The sequence below is a fragment of the Ranitomeya imitator genome, chromosome 1, assembly GCF_032444005.1.
Source record: "Ranitomeya imitator isolate aRanImi1 chromosome 1, aRanImi1.pri, whole genome shotgun sequence".
Lineage (NCBI taxonomy): Eukaryota > Metazoa > Chordata > Amphibia > Anura > Dendrobatidae > Ranitomeya > Ranitomeya imitator.
In genome coordinates, this window is record NC_091282.1 from 591,947,321 (window position 1) to 591,971,409 (window position 24,089).

Below are 24,089 nucleotides of genomic sequence, written 5' to 3' on the forward strand. Positions count from 1 at the left end.
GGATTTTAAGAAGTCCCTGCCTTCCTCTGGGGAGTTTAGGGAGATAACATTGCCTCTGTAATTTACTAATAATTTTAGCGGGAATCCCCACTTATAAGAGATCTCATTGTCTCTGAGAGGTATAGTGATATTCTGGAAAGCTTTCCTCCCTTCGATCGTATCTCTGGAGAGATCGGCATATAATTTAAGTTTTTCAAATGGCTCAGGGAAGTTTTTATTTTCTTTAAAGTAATTTTGAATTTTTTCTTTTGTTTTGAAAAAGTGGATTCTCATTAACGTGTCTCTAGGTAGATCTTTAGGAATAGTGGGCGGTTTTCACAACCTGTGGATTCTGTCTATTTCTAGTTCTTGATCAGTCAGGGTAGGGATTATTTTTCTGAATAACTTCTTGGTGTACTCTTCCAATTTATTTGGGCCTATATTCTCAGGAATCCCCCTAATTTTGATGTTATTTCTCCAATTCCGGTCTTCCAGATCTGCTACCTTAAGCTTTAGCTTATGCATCTCTCTGATGATGTCGTTATTTACTTTGGATATATTATCTGGCCTCTCCTCTATCTTTTTAATTCTATCTTCAAATTTGTCCATCCTATTGCTGAGGAGGGATAATGATTCTTTGAACATTTTATTTTGCTTATCAAACCTTTCGTTCATGCTGTTTTCAAACTTATCAATTTTTTCTGTCAAATTAGACAGAAGTTTCCCAACAGAATTCATATCAAATCCTTGAGTATTGTCGGGGTTTGAATTACTTTTTTTTGGTTTTGGCTTGGAGGGGCTTGTATTAGGAGAGAATATCTCTGAGACCTCGTCAGATGAATCATTAGGAGTGGTGTATTTCTCTCCTATAGCCCCTGGAGTTTTCCTCTTTAAAAATGTATATGAGTCCATCTCTACAAAAGTGTTTGGGAGGTTCTTTTTTACTCTGTTTGAATTGGGGAGTTTATCATAGTCTAATTCCTCATCGTCTTTTAATGGAGACCTGGATCTATTGGGACTTATTGTGGTTATTAAGTCCTTTGATGGATTGCGCCCAGAACCTTTGTACCTTTGGGGTTTTTGAGGTATAGATGAGGCCATGTTTAAGAATTGGGGTTTAGACGAGTTCTTGCTCATTGTTATCCCCAAGCAATAGCCTGATTTGCAGAGAGTGTCTACTTAGGACGGTCTCAGAATAAAGATTAAAGATTTTCCACAAATAGTAGCCCCAAGCAAAGCTGGAATTGTAGACAATGTCCTCTATGTTGATCTCAGGTTAATCCTGGTGAGGCTGGCCCTGGTGTATGAAAAATCCCCACAAAGTGGTCTCAAATAGCAAAAGTGGAGCAACTATATAAATACCCCTTTGAGTGTGGTAATAGAAATCATACGAATATAAACAAGCAATTAGCTGTGTCAACAGGTGGCATATATAGTTTCACAGTAATTACAGAAGAATATGCTTAGATAATACCTAGCACCTGAGAATTAAAAAGTGCAGATTAAATCACTGGGGCATACAAATAGATTTTTCCTAACAGAGCATGCTTATATAACACTTTGTGTTTGTTAGTTAAAGGGTGCAGGTTAATTCCCCAAAACAAACAAATATCTTTCAAGAACTGATTGTTCTCCTAGAGACATGTGCTAATAAGGAAGGAATCAGGGTAGAAATAAAACTCTCAAAATAATATGACTGGATTTAGGACTTCCCAGTCAGCTTCACTAAAATAGCCAGTTACCTGGATTAGATCCTGCCAGAGACTGATATAGTAGGCTATAGCTCTTTTGGTTTGTGAGCCCTGCAGGGCTCCTAGCTGTTTCAACAACAGTTTATGCTGCACCGGAGTCTTCCTGTCGCTCCTGCAGAGATGGCTGTCTGTGTGGTTCCACCGTTGTCCTGCACAGGAGTCGTCGGTCGTCGCTGTCTTCCCCGCTGGACCGCCGGTGTATTTTCGTTCCCAGCAGGGGGCCGGAACTTACCGCTGTTTGAGTCCGGTGGTGCTTGGATCCGGAGCCTGCGATGTGTTGACCAGCGCAGATCTTCTTCTTTGCTGTCGCTGGTGTACTCTGGTCTCTCACGCCTTCTGATCTGTCGCCGTCCACCAATAAAATGGCAGCCGTCTTTTCCCGCCTTTTGTTCCAAGGTCTGGGGGAGTGTCAGCGTCGGCTTCTGTGTGGAGCTGATATCACGTCACTGCTCCGGGTCTTCCCCGATGCTTCTGGATCGCTTTCTTCTGCCTCCGTCTTTCAATCCGGGGAGGCTTAGCACTTTATGCTAATGAGCACAGGGCGGTATATCCCCAGGCAATAGGGGAGGGAGCAGCAGCTCTGCAGAGACTGCTCCATAGTGTGTGCCTGTAGCTGTCACTTCCCTCCTCCTCACTACCAAAGCCAAAGAGGGAGTTTATAATAAAATCTGATGTTTTTTACCTCAGGTCCTTTGGCTTATTAGCTGAGCCGCTTGTTAGAAGGTATTAGCTTCCTGAGGCTGCATTACCTCAACCCTGTAGTTTGAAGGCCCAAACTTTTCTAGGGCTGATTTCTAAAATTTGTGGTAAAATTAAAATAATCTTCGGATCATAGTGACCCAGATGAGGCACTGGATAAGATCCAACCAAGGATTTGACAATAAAAACGTTTTTTAGGCGATTTTGGTTGATTATAGAGGATTTTCCTCAGGAGCTCCAGCACCGCACAACCTACGCCATAGCAGTCCAAGCCACGCCCCCCAAAAAGGAGATTTTCAAGTGATCTCTTTAGGGTACAGAAATGTTATGAAGTCTTTGCCAACAAGGATGTGGTTTCGCCAATGGGGGTACTATTTTTAAAAATATACTATTGCCATCACAGCCCCCCTTGCTCAAAATTCTGTGGCCTATAACAGTACAGAACACGTTCATCCAGGTCATGTCGTAGGAGATAAGGAAGAGACATTACAGGAAACAGAATTAAGAAGTAGCCCAATGTAGGGGAGTGGGTCTCTGAGACTTGTAATGGAGTGCATGGCCTGACAAGCATTTGTTCATGGGGGGTACATTTAAAAAAAATATTTCATGGGAATCATAGACACCCTTGCCAAGAAATTGACTGTCTGTAGCAGCGCGGAACACATGAACCCTGGTGATCTAGTAGGGGAAAATAATGGAAAATGATGGAAAACTTAGGCCCAATTTAATGTAGCGTGCCTCCCAAACTTGTAATGCCCATACACTAAGTGTATAGGCTGACAAACATTTCCCCAAGGGGTAAACATACTATGGGCATCATAGACACGCTTGCCAAAAATTTGACTGCCTGTAGCGGCACAGATATGCCTGGTGATCTACTGTTGGAGAATGAGGAGACATAAAGCTAAATCACAGCAAAATAAAAAAAACAAAAAATAAAAAATATGAATCCACCGATGAAAGTAAATAACAAAATGGAGGGGCGAACACAGGTTCAAAGATTTGAAGCCTGAATGTGTCCGAGATATGTTTGTTCCTAGCAACAGCTCAGAGACAGGGCTATAAATAAACTTATAATATAAAAGTCTTTGAATAATTTTCTAATGTAGAGTTATACACTACCTCATTATAGGACTGTCCAGAGATAGAGAAAATGGAAAATATAAGAATAAATGGTAATAATAGACGTACATCTCTTTTATATTACATTTCCCCTTGTGGGAGTAACATTTGTTTTGGTTTCCAATTGGTTACAGGCATCATATTTACACCCTTGCAAAAAAAAAAATTGACTTTGGCATCACGGAATCCATTCACTCTGGTGCTCTACTGGATGTAGATGATGAGGATGAGGATAAGGATGAGGATAACAACAAACAGACCAAATCTGGAAGGGTATACCCATGTGTAGTTGTGAAGAGGTGCATGAGAGTACACCTCCCCAAAAAAGACAATGTATTTGAGGTTATGTTTAGCTGTTTTCACTTGTTGGTGTACAGAAGTAAACTATAAAAAGTATATACCGGTATCAGCTTAGACAGACTCACATAATAATAATAATACCTAAAACTGTAATCTTTATTAATATTATAGAAAAAGACAATAACACACACAAAGGCCCTAAGCCTGCAAACAAAGTGATTGGATGCTGTGTAATATAAAATACCCCTATATGGCCCTAATGGACCCTATTAAACCTTTCCTACCAGCGGAGGTTGGCACCCTAGCTTGTACGCAAAATGTCGCCCCCGCTCACCGACGGCTGACCCTAGATGCACCCTAATAATCCCTAAATAGGTATAGGGTGCAACTAGTACCAACCAAATAACCTAAAGCCAAAACATAATGCTGTGGTGAAAAGAAGAAATGAAGGGGTGACGAGAGTGAACTCGATAAAACGATGTCCTCAAAACCAACCCAACACCCTGCTAATATTACCAAGCCACACAACAACAGCAATCAAAATAACAAATAACAATAAAAGATAAACCGGATTTTTTGAACTAATTCAGGGGTGGGGGGGATGAAAATTCCTAAGCTGATCCTCCCTCCATTCACCCTGATATTACTGTCCCTGCCTGGCTGCGGAGGTTGGCACCCTAGACTTAAACGCAATGTGGCGCCCCCGCTCCCGTTGACTAGCCCTCACTCACCCTACATGCTCACCCTCTCTGTTCTACAACAGTGTAGAGAAGAGAGAAAGGAACCCACATGTGTGCGGGATGTCGTTAGTGAGTGATAGGAACAGAAAGTGAAAACAGATCCCCCACTTAACACTTGGTGCAGTCAAGGGTTAAATCTCATTTACTGTCCATCTAAAATCAGGACACCATCACATGCAGCATAATGTGGTAGATAAACACTGAAGCAGGGTTGTAGCCTCAGGCTCCCTGGAAATGCTTACACAGATTATAAAGATTGCACTAATCCCATATTGCACTTTTTCTCAAGCTTGTAAACAAAACATGAGTGGAATCTTATCTGAGATACAGATAATGAACAACAAAGGTACCGTCACACTGAACGATATTGCTAGCGATCCATGACGTTGCAGCGTCCTGGCTAGCGATATCGTTCAGTTTGACAAGCAGCAGCGATCAGGATCCTGCTGTGCCATGTTGGTCGCTGCAGAAAGTCCAGAACTTTATTTCGTTGCTGGACTCCCTGCAGACATCGCTGAATTGGCGTGTGTGACGCCGATTCAGCGATGTCTTCACTGATAACCAGGGTAAACATCGGGTTACTAGGCGCAGGGCCGCGCTTAGTAACCCAATGTTTACCCTGGTTACCAGCGTAAAAGTAAAAAAAAACAAAGACTACATACTTACCTTCCGCTGTCTGTCCCCGGCGCTGTGCTTCTCTGCACTGTGAGCGCCGGCCAGCCGGAAAGCAGAGCACAGCGGTAACGTCACCGCTGTGCTTTCTGGCCGCTGTGCTTACACAGTGCAGAGAAGCACAGCGCCGGGGGACAGACAGCGGAAGGTAAGTATGTAGTGTTTGTTTTTTTTACTTTTACGCTGGTAACCAGGGTAAACATCGGGTTACTAAGTGCGGCCCTGCGCTTAGTAACCTGATGTTTACCCTGGTTACCAGGGAACCGGCATCGTTGGTCGATGGAGAGCTGTCTGTGTGATAGCTCTCCAGCGACCAAACAGCGACGCTGCAGCGATCGACATCGTTGTCGGTATCGCTGCAGCGTCGCTTAGTGTGACGGTACCTCAAGTCTCATAGTACCAACAGATCCCCCACTTAACTCAGTGCAATCAAGGGTTAAACCTCCTGTCCAAATAAAATCAGGACAGTATACCATGCAGCTTAATGTAGTAGATAAAGACTGAAGTAGGATTGTAATGGGATGCATTAAAAGAGGCATAGATGCTAGTGTTGAGCATTCCGATACCGCAAGTATCGGGTATCGGCCAATATTTGTAGTATCGGAATTCCGATACCGAATTCCGATATTTCCCGCGTATCGGATACCGGAATCGGAAGTTCCCAGAATTCAAAACTGCACGCAGCAGCCAATGAGGAATGAATGGAAATGTGGGCACATCCTGTTTAGCATGGTGGGCATGTAAGTACTGGCAAGGCTGTGATTGGCTGCTGAAATGATGTCACTATGCACTATAAAAAACGCTGCCGCCATTTTGCGCTCACTCTGCTGTGATTTCAGTTAGGGACAGGACGCTGTGTTCTAACTGAGGGCCAGTTGAGATAGCGAATTGCTTCATTGCGCTTTTCCCAGGCTAATTTAGCAAACGCTGTGTGTTCACCTTACTCTTGCCTTGCAGCGCTGTTTTAACAGCGTTCTGCAAGGTCTCTCTCAGTGTGTGTGTGTGTGTGTGCAGCTCACTCTGTAGTCTGTGTGCAGTCATATACCCGGTTGTATTCAGCTCAGGGGGGGGTTCACACTGCCTCATACTGTTCTATCCATTGCCCTTTTTTCCTCATAGTGCAGCCTGCTGCACATTTTTTCTAAAATTTCCTATTAGTGTCTTTCCACCCGTCTCCAGCTAAATTGTGCAAAAACACTACATAAGATAACCTAGAGGAGTGTTTTTGGGCCTTGCAGCTCCGTTTACGGCTGTCTGCACGGTCTCTGTGTGAGCGCAGCTCGCCCTGTAGTCTGTGTGCAGCCACAGCCGGTTGTATTCAGCTCAGGGTGCGTCACTGCCTCATACCGTTAAATAACTTGTCCTTTTTTTGCAAATAGTGCAGCCTGCTGCACATTTTTTCAAAAATTTCCTATTAGTGTCTTTCCACCCGTCTCCAGCTAAATTGTGGAAAAACACTACATAGGATAACCTAGAGGAGTGTTTTGGGGCCTTGCAGCGCCATTTACGGCTGTCTGCCCGGTCTCCGTGTGAGTTAAAGTCGCTCTGTAGCCCGATCTGCAGGAAAAAAAAAAGTAAAGTTCACCAAACACCACTTAACACTTGTGTAGGCCACATTTTATCAATAATAAAGTCTAGTCCACACTTTACAACATTAGTGTTTCTTACACCTGTTAGGAGGAGCATTTCAGGAATAAGCACACTAAGGCCTTAGTACTTTTCTGCTTATCTTTATCTGTCAACCAAGATGAAGAGGGCAGGGAGTAAGGCACGTGGGCGCGGAGCAGGGAGAGGAGCAGGGAGAGGACGTGGTGATTCTGTGCCTGCTGCGGGCACCGGTGACTCATCATCACTCAGTTTCAGCAGGGAACAGTCCTTCATGCGCAGCTTTGTCAGAGAGCGCCGTGCACCGCTGCTGCGTCAAGATCAAATTGAAGCCGTTGTCAGATGGATGGCAGCTAACGCATCGGCATCGACTTCAATTAGTGCCACATCTTTTCAGGCACAGACCACTGGAGAGCAGCCATCTGTCTCTTCACCACCTGCCAAATTGGCCAGGCAGTCAGAGAGCCCAGGACAGGAGCCGTCTCTACTTCTGTTCTCTGAATCTCTTGGCTTGGAAACAGGGGGCCAGCCAAGCAGCATTGGAGAAATGGAAGAAGAGGCAGTGTGCAGTGATGCCCAACACCTTTGTCTCTCTGACTCTGAAGAGGCGGGTGGGCCAGTGCCTGCGGTGACCACAGCACAGTACGCATCTGATGATGAAACTCAGGTGCCGCTTTCTTGTGCGTACTGTGCTGCCGAGACTACCCAGGAGGAGCAGTTGGTGGCAGAGGGTAGTGGAGATGATGAGGTCTGTTGTGAATTCTGTGGCAGAGCTCCCTCCTGTGGTCACAAGTGGTACTTCGGCTGATTCTCTCTATGAGCTTCCGTTGGTGGAGGAAAGTGGTACTGCGGCTTCTGAGTTTCCTTCCTCAGGTGATGTGGTGAAGTCGTTAGGTGCTGCTCTATTTAACTCCACCTAGTGCTTTGATCCTGGCCTCCAGTCAATGTTCTAGTATTGGACTTGTTTCCTCCTGGATCGTTCCTGTGGCCTGCTGCTCTGCATAGCTAAGTTGCTCTTGTGTTATTTTTGTTTGCTGTTTTTTCTGTCCAGCTTGTTTATTTGTTTTTCTTGCTTGCTGGAAGCTCTGGGACGCAGAGGGTGTACCTCCGTGCCGTTAGTCGGTACGGAGGGTCTTTTTGCCCCCTTTGCGTGGTTGTTTGTAGGGTTTTGTGTTGACCGCAAAGTTACCTTTCCTATCCTCGCTCTGTTCAGTAAGTCGGGCCTCACTTTGCTAAATCTATTTCATCCCTACGTTTGTCTTTTCATCCTAACTCACAGTCATTATATGTGGGGGGCTGCCTTTTCCTTTGGGGTATTTCTCTGAGGCAAGGTAGGCTTATTTTCTATCTTCAGGCTAGCTAGTTTCTCAGGCTGTGCCGAGTTGCATAGGGAGCGTTAGGCGCAATCCACGGCTGCCTCTAGTGTGGTTGGAGAGGATTAGGGATTGCGGTCAGCAGAGTTCCCACGTCTCAGAGCTCGTTCTATGTTTTTGGGTTATTGTCAGGTCACTGTATGTGCTCTGACTTCTATGTCCATTGTGGTACTGAATTACCTCATCATAGCAGAGGTCCTTGACCCATCGTGGCATGAGGAACAGGAAGGTGGTGGGAGCAGCTCTGAGGAAGAGATTCCCCTAACAGGCCAAAGAGGGAGAGGGAGGGGGAAGACTGCGGAGCCTGTAGCCTCCACTTTGGCACCCGTTAGGAGCCTGTCTCTTCCAAAAGCCAAAAAGGGCGCTCCCAAGACTTGCAGTGCCTGGTCCTTTTTTGACACAGTTGCAGATGACATTTGTTTTGTCAAATGCAAGCTGTGTCATCAGAAAGTCAAAAGAGGGAAAAGTGTCAGCAACCTCAATACCACAAATATGTGAAAACATGTGCGGACCAGGCACGCGGTGGAGTTACAAAAACACACTGAAGACCTAGGCCAACCAACAGCGGCAGCTACCACCTCTTCAGCTCGTGTTGCCTCTTCCTCCAGCTCACGCACAGCTGGTTCGGCTTCCTCCTTGGATCGCCATGGAAGAACCTCTGGCACTGTTGTCCAGAGACCTAGTGTAATTCCACCCACAGCACCACGTTCCCAGTCATCCTCACACTCCCAGCCTAGTCTACAGCCATCGGTAGTACAGGCATGGGAGAAAAGGCGGGCATTCTCGGCCAACCACCCCCGAGCACAGGCTCTGAATGCAGGCATTGCCAAACTTCTGTCACTGGAAATGCTCTCATTCAGGCTGGTGGAGACTGACAGCTTCCGTGACTTGATGGCATTGGTAGTCCCACAGTATAAGGTGCCCAGCCGCTTTTACTTCAGCAGGCAAGCTGTCCCTGCCCTGCACAAGCATGTGGAGGGACACATAAAACACGCGCTACTGAACGCCGTCAGTAGCAAGGTTCACCTCACCACCGATGCGTGGACCAGTCAACATGGACAGGGGCGATACCTTTCCCTCACTGCCCATTGGGTTAATGTTGTTGAGCCAGGTACAGATCGTGCGAGTGGCGCAGGACGTGTCCTGCCCACTCCAAGGATTGCAGGAATCCAGTCTGTACGCATTGACTCCTCCTCATACACAAGTTCCTCAGAATCATCGCTGCAGGAGCCGTCACAGTCCTCCTCCACATGGAGCCGTGAACGTTTACCTGTCACGACCGACATGAGCACAGCCGTGGCCAAACGTCAACAGGCCGTCTTGAAACTAGTTTCTTTGGGGAATCGAAGCCACACCGCGCAGGAGCTCTGGAATTCCATCAAGCAGGAGAGCGATGTGTAGTTTGTGCCAGCGAATCTCCAGCCAGGCATGGTAGTGTGTGACAATGGTCGAAATCTGGTGGCAGCTTTGGCCATTGGCAACCTCACTCACATCCCATGTCTGGCACATGTGCTCAATTTGGTTGTGCAGAGTTTTCTGAGGGACTATCCGGATCTTGATGCAGTGCTGCACAAGGTCCGCCTACAGTGTGCTCACTTGCGGCGTTCCAGCTTGGCAAGATCCCGCATTGCTGCTCTGCAGCGCCGATTCCGCCTTCCGGAACACCGCATCATATGTGACCTACCTACCAGATGGAATTCCACGTTACATATGTTGGAGCGGTTGTGTGAGCAGCAGCAAGCAGTAATGGAGTACCAACTGCATCAGGCGCAAAGAAGTCGCAGTCAGCGCCGATCAGACGTCACAACCACAGAATGGGCCACTATGAAGGACGTCTGCCAGGTTTTGCGTCCTTTTGATTATTCCACGTGGATGGCAACTGCAGATGATGCACTAGTCAGCATGACTGTCCCCCTTATCTGCCTGCTTCAACAAACACTGCAAGCGTTAAGGGATGATGTTGTGGAAGAGGTGGAGGATGAGGAGTCACCTTTTCCATCAGCTTCTGGAGAGTCAGCGCCACGTGGTTCCTCACAAAGGGGTAGGCAGGGGCCACTTTGTGAGGAGGATGAGGAGGAGTCAATGGAGGAGGAAGAGCTCCATCCAGAGGAGGGAGTTACACAATTGTCCAGTGGTCAGTGTGTACAGCGAGGGTGGGGTGATGACAAGCGGGCAGAGATCATGTCTCAAGCAGGGGACAGCGTTTCTGGGCCAGTTGGCAGTCTGCAGCACATGGTTGATTTCATGCTGCAGTGCCTGAGAAACGACCGCCGCATCGACCACATTCTCAACATGCCTGATTATTGGGTGTTCACCCTCCTCGATCCTTGCTACTGGGACAACGTCCAAAACCTCATCCCAGCGTTGACTCGGGAGCATAAAATGCGGGAATACCACGACACACTGGTGAATTCCATCATCTTCTCCAGTCCAACTGAGAGGAGTGCTGCTAGTGCTTTACAAAGCAGCTCAGTGCGTCGAGGCAGTGGAGGAGGTTCTGCACAAAGAGGGAGCAGAAGCAGTGCCTCTGCCCAAGGCAAGACCAGTATGGCACAACTGTGGCAAACTTTTGTGTGCCCGCCCCAAATGTCTACACCATCACCGGCGGCTCCTGTCAGCAGGAGGCAACGGTTCCGTCGGATGGTGACAGACTACATGTCTTGCCCTGTTAGTGTACTCCCAGACGGCTCTTCCCCTTTCAAGTTTTGGGTCTCTAAGCTGGATACATGGCCAGAGCTAAGCCAGTATGCATTGGAGGTGCTGGCTTGCCCTGCGGCTAGTGTCTTATCGGAACGTGTCTTTAGTGCCGCAGGTGGTGTACTAACAGACCGTCGCATGCGACTATCCTCCGATAACGTTGACCGGCTTACTTTTCTGAAAATGAACCAGGCCTCGATCTCGCAGGAATTTGCCACTCCTCTGCCTGATTAAGTAATTGGGTGTCATCCAGGTCTCCTGATGTGTTCATCTTTCTACCACCTGAACTGCCATTCCTGGGCTCCAACACCGCCAGTTGCTGCACAGTCAAAACATATGACCCAGTGTTATTGGGTTTCAGTAACGTCAGCTGATCCCCAGCTGTGTAGCCGGCAATGTGTCCTGCGACCTCCACGCTGGCACAACAACCTAAATGTAAGGGAACCTGTCTCCCCCCCCCCAACCCCCCCACGCCGTTTGTTACTGAAAGAGCCAACTTGTGCAGCAGTAATGCTGCACAAGGAAAAGGTAGCTCTTTTAGTTTAGCTCCTTGCACACACAGAACTTAACACTTATAAAATGTGTTCACTGATACCGTTATACCGTCCCGGAGCTGGGACTTTCCTTCGTAATGTGACGCAGCACAGCAGTCATTCCTACACCCTTGGTGCCGTGCGCTGCCTCCTCAGTGTTGTTTTAAGCTGTCACGGACCCTGCGCTGTTCTGTTATCCCTTGGCCATGCCCAAATTGTGATGCCTGTCTTCTGACATAATTTGGTGTCAGGCTGGCTGCGCCTGTGCGCCCGCGCTGCCCGAGATCCTGCCTCGCAGTGTCTTCTGATTGAATCACACTGCGGGCCTGGGATCCATGGGCATGTGCAGTGCATATCTTCCCCTCAGGCTCTCGCTCATCTCCCTCCGCCTTCTTCAGACTGTGCGCCGTCAGCTGATCCCTAATAGCATGCCACGGCCGTGACGACGCACAGTCTGAAGAAGAGGGAAGGAGGGGAGTGAGAGTCGAGGATATGCACTGTGCATGCCCATGGATCCAAGGCCCGCAGTGGGATTACATTAGACGAGACTGCGAGGTGGGATCTCGGGCAGCGTGGACGCACAGGCACTGACAGCCTGACACCTAAATGATGTCAGAAGGCGGTCACCGCTAAGTGTGCATGGCCAAGGGATAACATAACAGCACAGGCTCCGTGACAGCTTAAAACAACGCTGATCAGGCAGCGCACGGCACCAAGGGGATAGGAATGACAGCTGTGCTGCGTCTCATTACGAAGGGAATTCCCACCTCCAGGACTGTTTTACTTTATCAGGGGACACATTTTAAGTATTTACTTCTGTGTTTGCAAGGAGCATAATTAAAAGAGCAACCTTTTCCTTTTGCATCCTTAGTGCTGCACAAGATGGCTCTTTCAGCTACAAACGTCTTGGGGGGGAGGGGGTGGGGGTTAAAGATTCCCTTTCGACTTGCTCCAATCAGGCTTCGGCCTACACTCTGTTCCTCTGCTACTCGTGCTGTCCCTGGGCTCTAACACTGCCAGTTGGTGCCTGGAAGTGCTGTGTGCACAGTCAACAGTCGCTCCTCTGTTATTGGGGTTCAGTAACGTCAGCTGATCCCCAGCTGTGTGTGCGGCAATACCTCCAATCTGCTCCTCCTGCTGTCCCTGGGCTCTAACACCGCCAGTTGGTGCCTGGAAGTGCTGTGTGCACAGTCAACAGTCGCTCCTCTGTTATTGGGGTTCAGTAACGTCAGCTGATCCCCAGCTGTGTGTGCGGCAATACCTCCAATCTGCTCCTCCTGCTGTCCCTGGGCTCTAACACCGCCAGTTGGTGCCTGGCAGTGCTGTGTGCACAGTCAACAGTCGCTCCTCTGTTATTGGGGTTCAGTAACGTCAGCTGATCCCCAGCTGTGTATCCGGCAACGTGTCATGCGACCGCCACGCTGGCACAACAAAAATGTAAGGGAACCTGTCCCCCCCCCCCTAGGCGTTTGTTACTGAAAGAGCCACCTTGTGCAGCACTAATACTGCACAAGGAAAAGGTCGCTCTTTAAATTATGCTCCTTGGAAACACTGAACTACTCATGTAATGTGTCCCCTCACACCGTCCAACCGTCCCAGAGGTGGGACTTTCCTTTGTAATGTGACGCAGCACAGCCGTCATTCCTACCCCCTTGGCTCCGTGCGCCGCCTCCTTAGCGTTGTTTGATTCTGTCACGGACCCTGCGCTGTTATGTTCTCCCTTGGCCATGCACAGTTTGCGCTGCCCGTCCTCTGACATCATTTGTTGTTGTCCTGGCTGCGCCTGTGCGTCCACGCTGCCCGAAATCCCACCTCGCAGTGTCGTCTAATGTGATCCCACAGTGGGTCTGGTATCCATGGCCATGCGCAGTGCATATACTAGCCTCTCACTCCCCTTCTTCACGCTTCTTCAGACTAGGCGGCGTCAGCTGATCCCTAATAGCATGCCACGGCCGTGACGCCGCACAGTCTGAAGAAGCAGGAAAGAGGGGAGTGAGAGGCGATGATATGCACTGCGCATGCCCATGGTTCCCAGGCCCGCAGTGGGATTACATTAGATGACACTGCGAGGTTGGATCTCGGGCAGCTTGGACGCACAGGCACTGCCAGCCTGACACCTAAATGATGTCAGAAGACGGGCACCGCTAAGTGTGCATGGCCAAGGGATAACATTACAGCGCCGGCTCCGTGACAGAATCAAACAACGTTGAGGAGGTGGCGCACGGCACCAAGGGGGTTGGAATGACGGCTGTGCTGTGTCACATTACAAAGGAAAGTCCCACTTCCGTGACAGTTTTACGATGTGAGGGGACACATTATATGAGTGTGTACTTCAGCGTTTGCAAGAAGCATAATTTACAGAGCCACCATTTTCCATTTGCAGTATTACTACTGTACAAGATGGCTCTTTCAGCAACAAATGCCTGGGGGGGGGGGGGGTTAAAGGTTCCCTTTCAACTTGCTCCACTGCAGGCTTCGGCTTACACTCTGCTCCTACTGCAGACCCTGGGCTCTAACACCGCCAGTTGTTGCCCGAAAGTGCTAGCTGCACAGAGAAAAACACCCGCCAATGTGTCAGTGGGGTTCAGCAACGCCAGCTGTTCCTCTGCTGTGTAGCCGGCAACGTGTCCAGCACAAGCCACTCTGGCACAATAACAGACATTTTCCTGCCTCCAGTGCAGGCTTCGGCCTACACTCTGCTCCTCTCCTCCTCCTGCTGACCCTGGGCTCTAACACCATTACAGAGACCATTACAGTGTCCCTGAGGTGTGACTTTCCTTTTTAATGACACGCAGCACCCCCCTTGGTAGCGCTGCCCGTCTTCTGACATCATTGGTTGGCTGGCTGTGCCTGTGCGTCCGCCCTGCCCGACACAACGTCCCTCATTGTCTGATGTATTTTGACTGCGAGGGTGTGATTGATGGGCATGTGCAGTGCATATGTTCGCCTGTCTTCACTCATCTCCTTCCGCCTTCTTCAGACTGTGCGGCCTCATGGCCGCGGCATGCGATAAGGGATCAGCGGAGGCCGCCCAGTCTGAAGCAGGTGTAAGGACGTGAGTGAGCGGCAAACATATTTACTGCGCAAGGCCATGAATCCCAGCCCTGCAGTGTGACTTTATGAAAAGACACTGTGGGTCTGGGATTCCTTGCCATCGCTAACCGCACCGGCCGACATGAAATGAGGTGAGAAGACAGGCAGCGCTCACAGCGCATGGCCAAGGGATAACAAGAGCACAGACTCCTGTACAGCAAATAACAACGCTCAGGAGGCTGCGCCCAGCACCAAGGCGTTATTTTTGGACACCTGTGCTGCGTCTCCTTAAAAAGACAAGTCACGCCTCCAATACAGTTTTACTGTATAATGGGCAAAATTGTGTACGTCTTTCATTCAGCGTGTGCAATTAGCAAAATTTAAAGAGCAACCTTTCACTTGTGGAGCATTACTGCTGCACAAGGTGTGGCTCTTCTACATTGTAACACCTGAGGGTGGGTTAAAGGTTACCTTTGAAATTGGTTCAATTAGGCTTCGGCCTACACTCTGCTCCTCTCCTCCTCCTACTGACCCTGGGCTCTAACACTGCCAGTTTTTGCCCGGACGTGCTAGCTGCACAGAGAAAAACACCAGCCAATGTGTTAGTGGGGTTCAGCACCACCAGCTGTTCCCCTGCTGTGTAGTCGGCAACGTGTCCAGCACAAGCCACGCTGGCACAACAGAACAAAAGCTGCCACCAGTGGAGGCTTCGGCCTACACTCTGCTCCTCTCCTCCTACTGCTCACCCTGGGCTCTAACACCGCCAGTTTTTGCCCAGATGTGCTAGCTGCACAGAGAAAAACAACAGCCAATGTGTTAGTGGGGTTCAGCACCGCCAGCTGTTCCCTCGCTGTGTAGTCGGCAACGTGTCCAGCACAAGCCACGCTGGCACAACAGAACAAAACCTGCCATCAGTGCAGGATTGGGCCTACACTATGCTCCTCTCCTCCTCCTGCTGACCCTGGACTCTAACACCGCCAGTTTTTGCCCAGATGTGCTAGCTGCACAGGGAAAAACACCAGCCAATGTGTTAGTGGGGTTCAGCACCGCCAGCTGTTCCCCTGCTGTGTAGCCGGCAACGTGTCCTGCAAACGCCATGCAGGCACCTGAACTGAAATTAAAGGGACCCTGCCACCCCCCAGGGGTTTCTATGTATAACAGCCACCTTGTACAGCAGTAATGCTGCATTTGTACAAGGTGGCTGACTTTTTCTCCTTGCCCACGTCGAACTCAACAAACACGTACAAAATGTGTCTCATTAGAGCCCATTACAGTGTCCCTGAGGTGTGACTTTCCTTTTTAATGACACGCAGCACCCCCTTTGGTTACGCTGGGCGTCTTCTGACATCGTTGGTTGGCTGCCTGTGCCTGTGCGTCCGCCCTGCCCGACACAACGATCCTCGTTGTCTTACTTATTTTGACTGCGAGGGTGTTAATGTTGGGCACGAGCAGTGCATATCTTCGCCTGTCTTCACTCCCCTCCTTCCGCCTTCTTCAGACTGTGTGGCATCATGGCCGTGGCATGCGATAAGGGATCAGCTGAGGCTGCCCAGTCTGAAGCAGGTGTAAGGACATGTGTGAGCGGCGAACATATTTACTGCACAAGGCCACGAATCCCAGCCCCGCACTGTGGCTTTATGAAAAGACACTGTGGGTCTGGGATTCATGGCCATCGTTAACCGCACCAGCCAACATGAAATGAGGTCATAAGACGGGCAGCGCTAACAGGGCAAGGCCAAGGGATAACAAGAGCGCAGACTCCTGTACAGCAAATAACAATGCTCAGGAGGCTGCGCCCAGCACCAAGGCGTTATTTTTGGACACCTGTGCTGCGTCTCCTTAAAAAGACAAGTCACGCCTCCAATACAGTTTTACTGTATAATGGGCAAAATTAGTGGGGTTCAGCACCGCCAGCTGTTCCCCTGCTGTGTAGTCGGCCACGTGTCCAGCACAAGCCACGCTGGCACAACAGAACAAAAGCTGCCACCAGTGCAGGCTTCGGCCTACACTCTGCTCCTCTCCTCCTCCTGCTCACCCTGGGCTCTAACACCGCCAGTTTTTGCCCAGACGTGCTAGCTGCACAGAGAAAAACACCAGCCAATGTGTCAGTGGGTCTCAGCAACGCCAGCTGTTCCCTCGCTGTGTAGCCGGCAACGTGTCCTGCAAACGCAACGCAGACACAAAGCTGCCTCCAGTGCAGGCTTCGGCCTACACTCTGCTCCCCCTGCTTACCCTTTGCTCCATCACCGCTAGTTGGGGCTCTAGGAAGACAATCTTGAATAGGCATCCGGGTTCCAGCACCGTCAGCTGGTTCTCGGCAGTGTCTTTGTCACGGGTACTCCCTCGTGCCCAGCCTGGCTCCAGCACCGTCAGCTGGTTCCGGGTAGTGTCAAGGTCACTTAGACGCCTATGCGTTGCCCCGTCGTGTTGTGGTCGGGTTAACCAACTCCATGGTGCCTCCAGTTTAGGAGCTTCCTATGTGGGCTGCGGGAATTGGCAATCAAGGCTGGTTCTGTAGTGCCAGTAGGCCAAGCTCCCCCTGTAGGACTGTTGGTGTTCGGTAACTGCGGCAGCCTCGCGGCCTAGCTGTTCTCTCCTCTCCTGTGGACCTTCTGGTCCACATCCTGGTTCCAGCACCGTCAGCTGGTTCCGGGCAGAGCCTTTGGCTTAGGTGCCTCCTTCTGGGTATCCGAGTTCCGCCAACGCCAGGCGGTCCTTGGTAGTGCTTTTAAGCGCGGGTACCTACAGCTTTGTAAACGTGTTCCAGCACCGTCAGCTGGTCCTCGGTGCCATTGGCTCTTGCACACTTGGGCAACGCATCCGAGTTCCAGCACCGTCAGCTGGTTCTCGGCAGTGTCTTTTGCTCTTGTACCTTCTGCTCCCCATCCTGGTTCCAGTACCGTCAGCTGGTTCCGGGCAGAGCCGTTGGCTTAGGTGCCTGTTATGACCTGGTGGTTAGGAGCACCCGACCTGATAGTTAAACTCATACAGGACAAGCTCTGGGATGTGGGAGCTCTGCTGTCCGCAAGCCCTAATCCTATCACACACACTAAAAATAGCCGTGGAGCGCTCCTGACGCTCCCTAGGCGCCTCGTCACAGCCTAAGGACTAGCTAGCCCTAGAGATAGAAAATAAAGCCTACCTAGCCTCAGAGAAATTCTCCAAAGGAATAGGCAGCCCCCCACATATATTGACTGTGAGTAAAGATGAAAGTCACAAACGCAGAAATGAAACAGGTTTCAGCAGAGGGAGGCCAGACTTACTAAAAAGAAAGAGGATAGGAAAGGTAACTTTGCGATCAGCACAAAAACCTACAAAAGACCTCGCAGAGTGTGCAAAAAAGACCTCCGCACCGACTCACGGTGCGGAGGGGCCACTCTGCATCCCAGAGCTTCTAGCTGGCAAGACAAAATCATGATAACCAGCTGGACAAGAAAACAGAGAACAAATAATGACTATCAGGAACTTAGCTTCTGCAGGAGAAGGCAGGTTACCAGAGAGATCCAGGAGCGAACTGAACCAATGCAAAAACATTGACAGCTGGCATGGAGTAACGATCTGAGAGGAGTTAAATAGAGCAGCCAACCAAAGGATAAACCACGTCACCTGTGTAAGGAACCTCAGAAGCAGCAGCTTCACTCATAGCCACCAGAGGGAGCCCATAGACAGAACTCGCCGAAGTACCATTCACGACCACAGGAGGGAGTTCGACAACAGAATTCACAACAGTACCCCCCCCTTGAGGAGGGGTCACTGAACCCTCACCAGAGCCCCCAGGCCGATCAGGATGAGCCAAATGAAAGGCACGAACAAGATCGGCAGCATGAACATCAGAGGCAAAAACCCAGGAATTATCTTCCTGACCATAACCCTTCCACTTGACCAGGTACTGGAGTTTCCGTCTCGAAACACGAGAATCCAAAATCTTCTCCACCACATACTCCAACTCCCCCTCGACCAACACCGGGGCAGGAGGATCAACGGAGGGAACCATAGGCGCCACGTATCTCCGCAACAACGACCTATGGAACACATTATGGATGGCAAAAGAAGCTGGAAGGTCCAAACGAAATGACCCAGGATTAAGAACTTCAGAAATCTTATATGGCCCAATGAAGCGAGGCTTAAACTTAGGAGAGGAAACCTTCATAGGAACGTGACGAGATGACAACCAAACCAAATCCCCAACACGAAGTCGGGGACCAACACAACGCCGGCGGTTAGCGAAACGTTGAACCTTCTCCTGGGACAATGTCAAATTGTCCACCACATGAGTCCAAATCTGCTGCAACCTGTCCACCACCGCATCCACACCAGGACAGTCCGAAGGCTCAACCTGCCCTGAAGAGAAACGAGGATGGAAACCAGAATTACAGAAAAAAGGAGAAACTAAAGTAGCCGAGCTGGCCCGATTGTTAAGGGCGAACTCAGCCAAAGGCAAGACGGACACCCAATCATCCTGATCAGCAGAGACAAAGCATCTCAGATATGTCTCCAAAGTCTGATTAGTTCGTTCGGTTTGGCCATTAGTCTGAGGATGGAAAGCCGAAGAAAAAGACAAATCAATGCCCATCTTAGCGCAAAAAGACCGCCAAAACCTCTAAACAAACTGGGAACCTCTGTCCGAGACCATGTTCTCTGGAATGCCATGCAAACGAACCACATGCTGGAAAAACAATGGCACCAAATCAGAGGAGGAAGGCAATTTAGATAAGGGTACCAAATGGACCATCTTAGAGAAGCGATCACAAACCACCCAAATGACCGACATCTTTTGAGAAACAGGGAGATTAGAAATAAAATCCATGGAAATATGCGTCCAGGGCCTCTTCGGGATCGGCAAGGGCAAAAGCAACCCAGTGGCATGAGAACAGCAGGGCTTAGCCCGAGCACAAGTCCCACAGGACTGCACAAAAGAACGCACATCCTATGACAAAGAAGGCCACCAAAAGGATCTAGCCACCAAATCTCTGGTACCAAAGATTCCAGGATGACCAGCCAACACTGAACAATGAATCTCAGAGATAACTCTACTAGTCCATCTATCAGGGACAAACAGTTTCTCCGTAGGACAACGGTCAGGTCTATCAGCCTGAAACTTTTGCAGCACACGCCGCAAGTCAGGGGAAATGGCAGACAAAATTACCCCTTCTTTAAGAATACCCGCCGGCTCTGGAACACCCGGAGAGTCAGGCACAAAACTCCTTGACAGGGCGTCAGCCTTCACATTCTTAGATTCAGGAAGGTATGAAACCACAAAATCAAAACGGGAGAAAAACAGTGACCATCGAGCCTGTCTAGGATTCAACCGTTTGGCAAACTCGAGATAAGTCAAATTCTTGTGATCCGTCAAGACCACCACGCGATGTTTAGCTCCTTCAAGCCAATGTCGCCACTCCTCGAATGCCCACTTCATGGCCAACAACTCCCGATTGCCCACATCATAATTGCGCTCAGCAGGCGAGAATTTTCTAGAAAAGAAGGCACAGGGTTTCATCACCGAGCCATCAGAACTTCTTTGCGACAAAACAGCCCCTGCTCCAATTTCAGAAGCATCAACCTCAACCTGAAAAGGGAGCGAAACATCTGGCTGGCACAACACAGGGGCAGAAGCAAAATGATGCTTCAACTCCTGAAAAGCCTCTACAGCCGCAGAGGACCAATTGACCACATCAGCACCTTTCTTGGTCAAATCAGTCAACGGTTTAGCAACACTGGAAAAATTAGCGATGAAGCGACAGTAAAAATTAGCAAAGCCCAGGAACTTCTGCAAGCTCTTCACAGATGTCTGCTGAGTCCAATCGTAAATGGCCTGAACTTTAACAGGGTCCATCTCGATAGTAGAAGGGGAAGAAATGAAACCCAAAAATGAAACCTACTGAACTCCAAAGAGACACTTTGACCCCTTCACAAACAAGGAATTCGCACGAAGGACCTGGAACACCATTCTGACCTGCTTCACATGAGACTCCCAATCATCCGAAAAGACCAAAATGTCATCCAAATATACAATCATGAATCTATCCAGGTACTCTCGGAAGATGTCATGCATAAAGGACTGAAACACAGATGGAGCATTAGAAAGCCCGAATGGCATAACCAGGTACTCAAAATGGCCCTCGGGCGTATTAAGTGCCGTTTTCCATTCATCACCCTGTTTAATTCGCACAAGATTATACGCACCACGAAGATCTATTTTGGTGAACTAACTAGCCACCTTAATCCGAGCAAACAAATCAGACAGCAGTGGCAAAGGATACTGAAATTTGACTGTGATCTTATTAAGAAGGCGGTAATCAATACAAGGTCTCAAAGAACCATCCTTCTTGGCCACAAAAAAGAACCCTGCTCCCAATGGTGACGACGACGGACGAATATGACCCTTCTCCAAGGATTCCTTTATATAACTCCGCATAGCGGCGTGCTCTGGCACAGATAAATTAAACAGACGGCCCTTAGGAAACTTACTACCAGGTATCAAATTAATACCACAGTCGCAATCCCTATGAGGAGGTAGGGCACCGGATTTGGGCTCTTCAAATACATCCCGGTAATCTGATAAAAACTCAGGGACTTCAGAAGGAAGGGAAGGCGAAATTGACAGCAATGGAACATCACCATGTACCCCCTGACAACCCCAGCTGGACACAGACATAGATTTCCAATCCAACACTGGATTATGGACCTGTAGCCCTGGCAACCCCAAAACGACCACATCATGCAGATTATGCAACACCAAAAAGCGAATATCCTCCTGATGTGCAGGAGCCATGCACATGGTCAATTGAGTCCAGTTCTGAGGCTTATTCTTGGCCAAAGGCGTAGCATCAATTCCTCTCAATGGAATAGGATACTGCAAGGGCTCCAAGAAAAAACCACAGAGCCTGGCAAACTCCAAGTCCATCAAATTAAGGGCAGCGCCTGAATCCACAAATGCCATTACAGAATAGGACGACAGAGAGCAAATCAGAATAACGGACAAAAAAAATTTCGACTGTACCGTACCAATGGTGGCAGACCTAGCGAACCGCTTAGTGCGCTTAGGACAATCGGAGATAGCATGAGTGGATTCACCACAGTAAAAACACAGCCCATTCCGACGTCTATGTTCTTGCCGTTCAGCTCTGGTCAAAGTCCTATCACATTGCATAGGCTCTGGCCTATGCTCAGAGAATACCGCCAGATGGTGCACAGCTTTGCGCTCACGCATGCGCCGATCGATCTGAATGGCCAAGGACATAGACTCATTCAGACCAGCAGGCGTGGGAAATCCCACCATGACATCCTTAAGGGCTTCAGAAAGACCCTTTCTGAAAATTGCCGCCAGGGCACATTCATTCCACTGAGTAAGCACAGACCACTTTCTAAACTTCTGACAGTACACCTCCGCTTCATCCTGACCCTGACACAAAGCCAGCAAGATTTTCTCTGCCTGATCCACTGAATTTGGTTCATCATAAAGCAATCCAAGCGCCAGAAAAAACGCATCAACGTCACGCAATGCAGGATCTCCTGGCGCAAGGGAAAATGCCCAGTCCTGAGGGTCACCACGCAACAAAGAAATTATGATTTTTACTTGTTGAACGGGGTCACCAGAGGAGCGGGGTTTCAAAGCTAGAAACAGTTTACAATTATTTTTGAAATTCTTGAAATTTTTGAAGAACCTAGATCTATCCCCAGAAAATAAATCAGGAATAGGAATTCTAGGCTCTAACATAGGATTCTGAACCACAAAATCTTGAATGTTTTGTACCCTTGCAGTGAGATGATCCACACAAGAGGACAGACCCTGAATGTACATATCTACACCTGTGTCCTGAACCACCCAAAGGTCTAGGGGAAAAGAAAGACAAAACACAGTGCAAAGAAAAAAAAATGGTCTCAGAAGTTCTCTTATCCCTCTATTGAGATGCATTAATACTTTTGGCCAGCTGTACTGTTATGACCTGGTGGTTAAACTCATACAGGACAAGCTCTGGGATGTGCGAGCTCTGCTGACCGCAAGCCCTAATCCTATCGCACACACTAAAAATAGCCGTGGAGCGCTCCTGACGCTCCCTAGGCGCCTCGTCACAGCCTAAGGACTAGCTAGCCCTAGAGATAGAAAATAAAGCCTACCTAGCCTCAGAGAAATTCCCCAAAGGAATAGTCATCCCCCCACATATATTGACTGTGAGTAAAGATGAAAGTCACAAACGCAGAAATGAAACAGGTTTCAGCAAAGGGAGGCCAGACTTACTAAAAAGACAGAGGATAGGAAAGGTAACTTTGCGATCAGCACAAAAACCTACAAAAGACCACGCAGAGTGTGCAAAAAAGACCGTGAGTCGGTGCGGAGGGGCCACTCTTCATCCCAGAGCTTCTAGCTAGCAAGACAAAATCATGATAACCAGCTGGACAAGAAAACAGAGAACAAATAATGACTATCAGGAACTTAGCTTCTGCAGGAGAAGGCAGGTCACCAGAGAGATCCAGGAGCGAACTGAACCAATGCAAAAACATTGACAGCTGGCATGGAGTAACGATCTGAGAGGAGTTAAATAGAGCAGCCAACCAAAGGATAAACCACGTCACCTGTGTAAGGAACCTCAGAAGCAGCAGCTTCACTCATAGCCACCAGAGGGAGCCCATAGACAGAACTCGCCGAAGTACCATTCACGACCACAGGAGAGAGTTCGACAACAGAATTCACAACAGGTGCCTCCTTCTGGGTATCCGAGTTCCACCAACATCAGGTGGTCCTTGGTAGTGTTTTCAGGCACGGGTACCTCCTGCTTAGTAACCGGGTTCCAGTAACGTCAGCTGGTCCTCGGTAGTTCCATTGGCTCTTGGACCTTCGGCTACCCATCCGGGTTCCAGTACCGTCAGCTGGTTCTCGGCAGTGTCTTTTGCTCTTGTTCCTTCTGCTCCCCATCCTGGTTCCAGTAACGTCAGCTTGTTCCGGGCAGAGCCTTTGGCTTAGGTGCCTCCTTCTGGGTATCCGAGTTCCGCCAACGTCAGGCGGTCCTTGGTAGTGCTTTTTAACACGGGTACCTCCTGCTTAGTAACCGGGTTCCAGTAACGTCAGCTGGTCCTCGGTTGTTCCATTGGCTCTTTGACCTTCGGGTAGCCATCCGAGTTCCAGTTCCATCAGCTGGTTCTCGGCATTTTCTCAGCCTTCTTGTACCTTCTGCTACATTTCCAAGTTCAAGACCCTAAAGACGACGACCCGGAAGACCACCCCTAAGATGATGACGACACCAGAGACGACAACCACTGAGATGACGATGACCCTGGAGATGACGTCCCTGAAGACCACCCCGATAACGACGACGACGATGGCGGAGACGACGATGGTGGAGACGACGACGGTGGAGACGACGACCCTGGAGACGACGGCCCTGGAGACGACGACATGGAAGACCGAGAAGCAGAAGAACAAGAGGCTGCAGAACAAAGAGTAGAAGAACATTAAGCATAACACTTAATATCAGAGCAAAAGATTATCTAAATTATAAGCAGAAGAAGACTAAGCAGTGTATGGAGGTGAGTCCGTTCCTCCTCGTGGTGGCCCTGGATAAAGCCTGATGCTGCAGGCCAAACTGA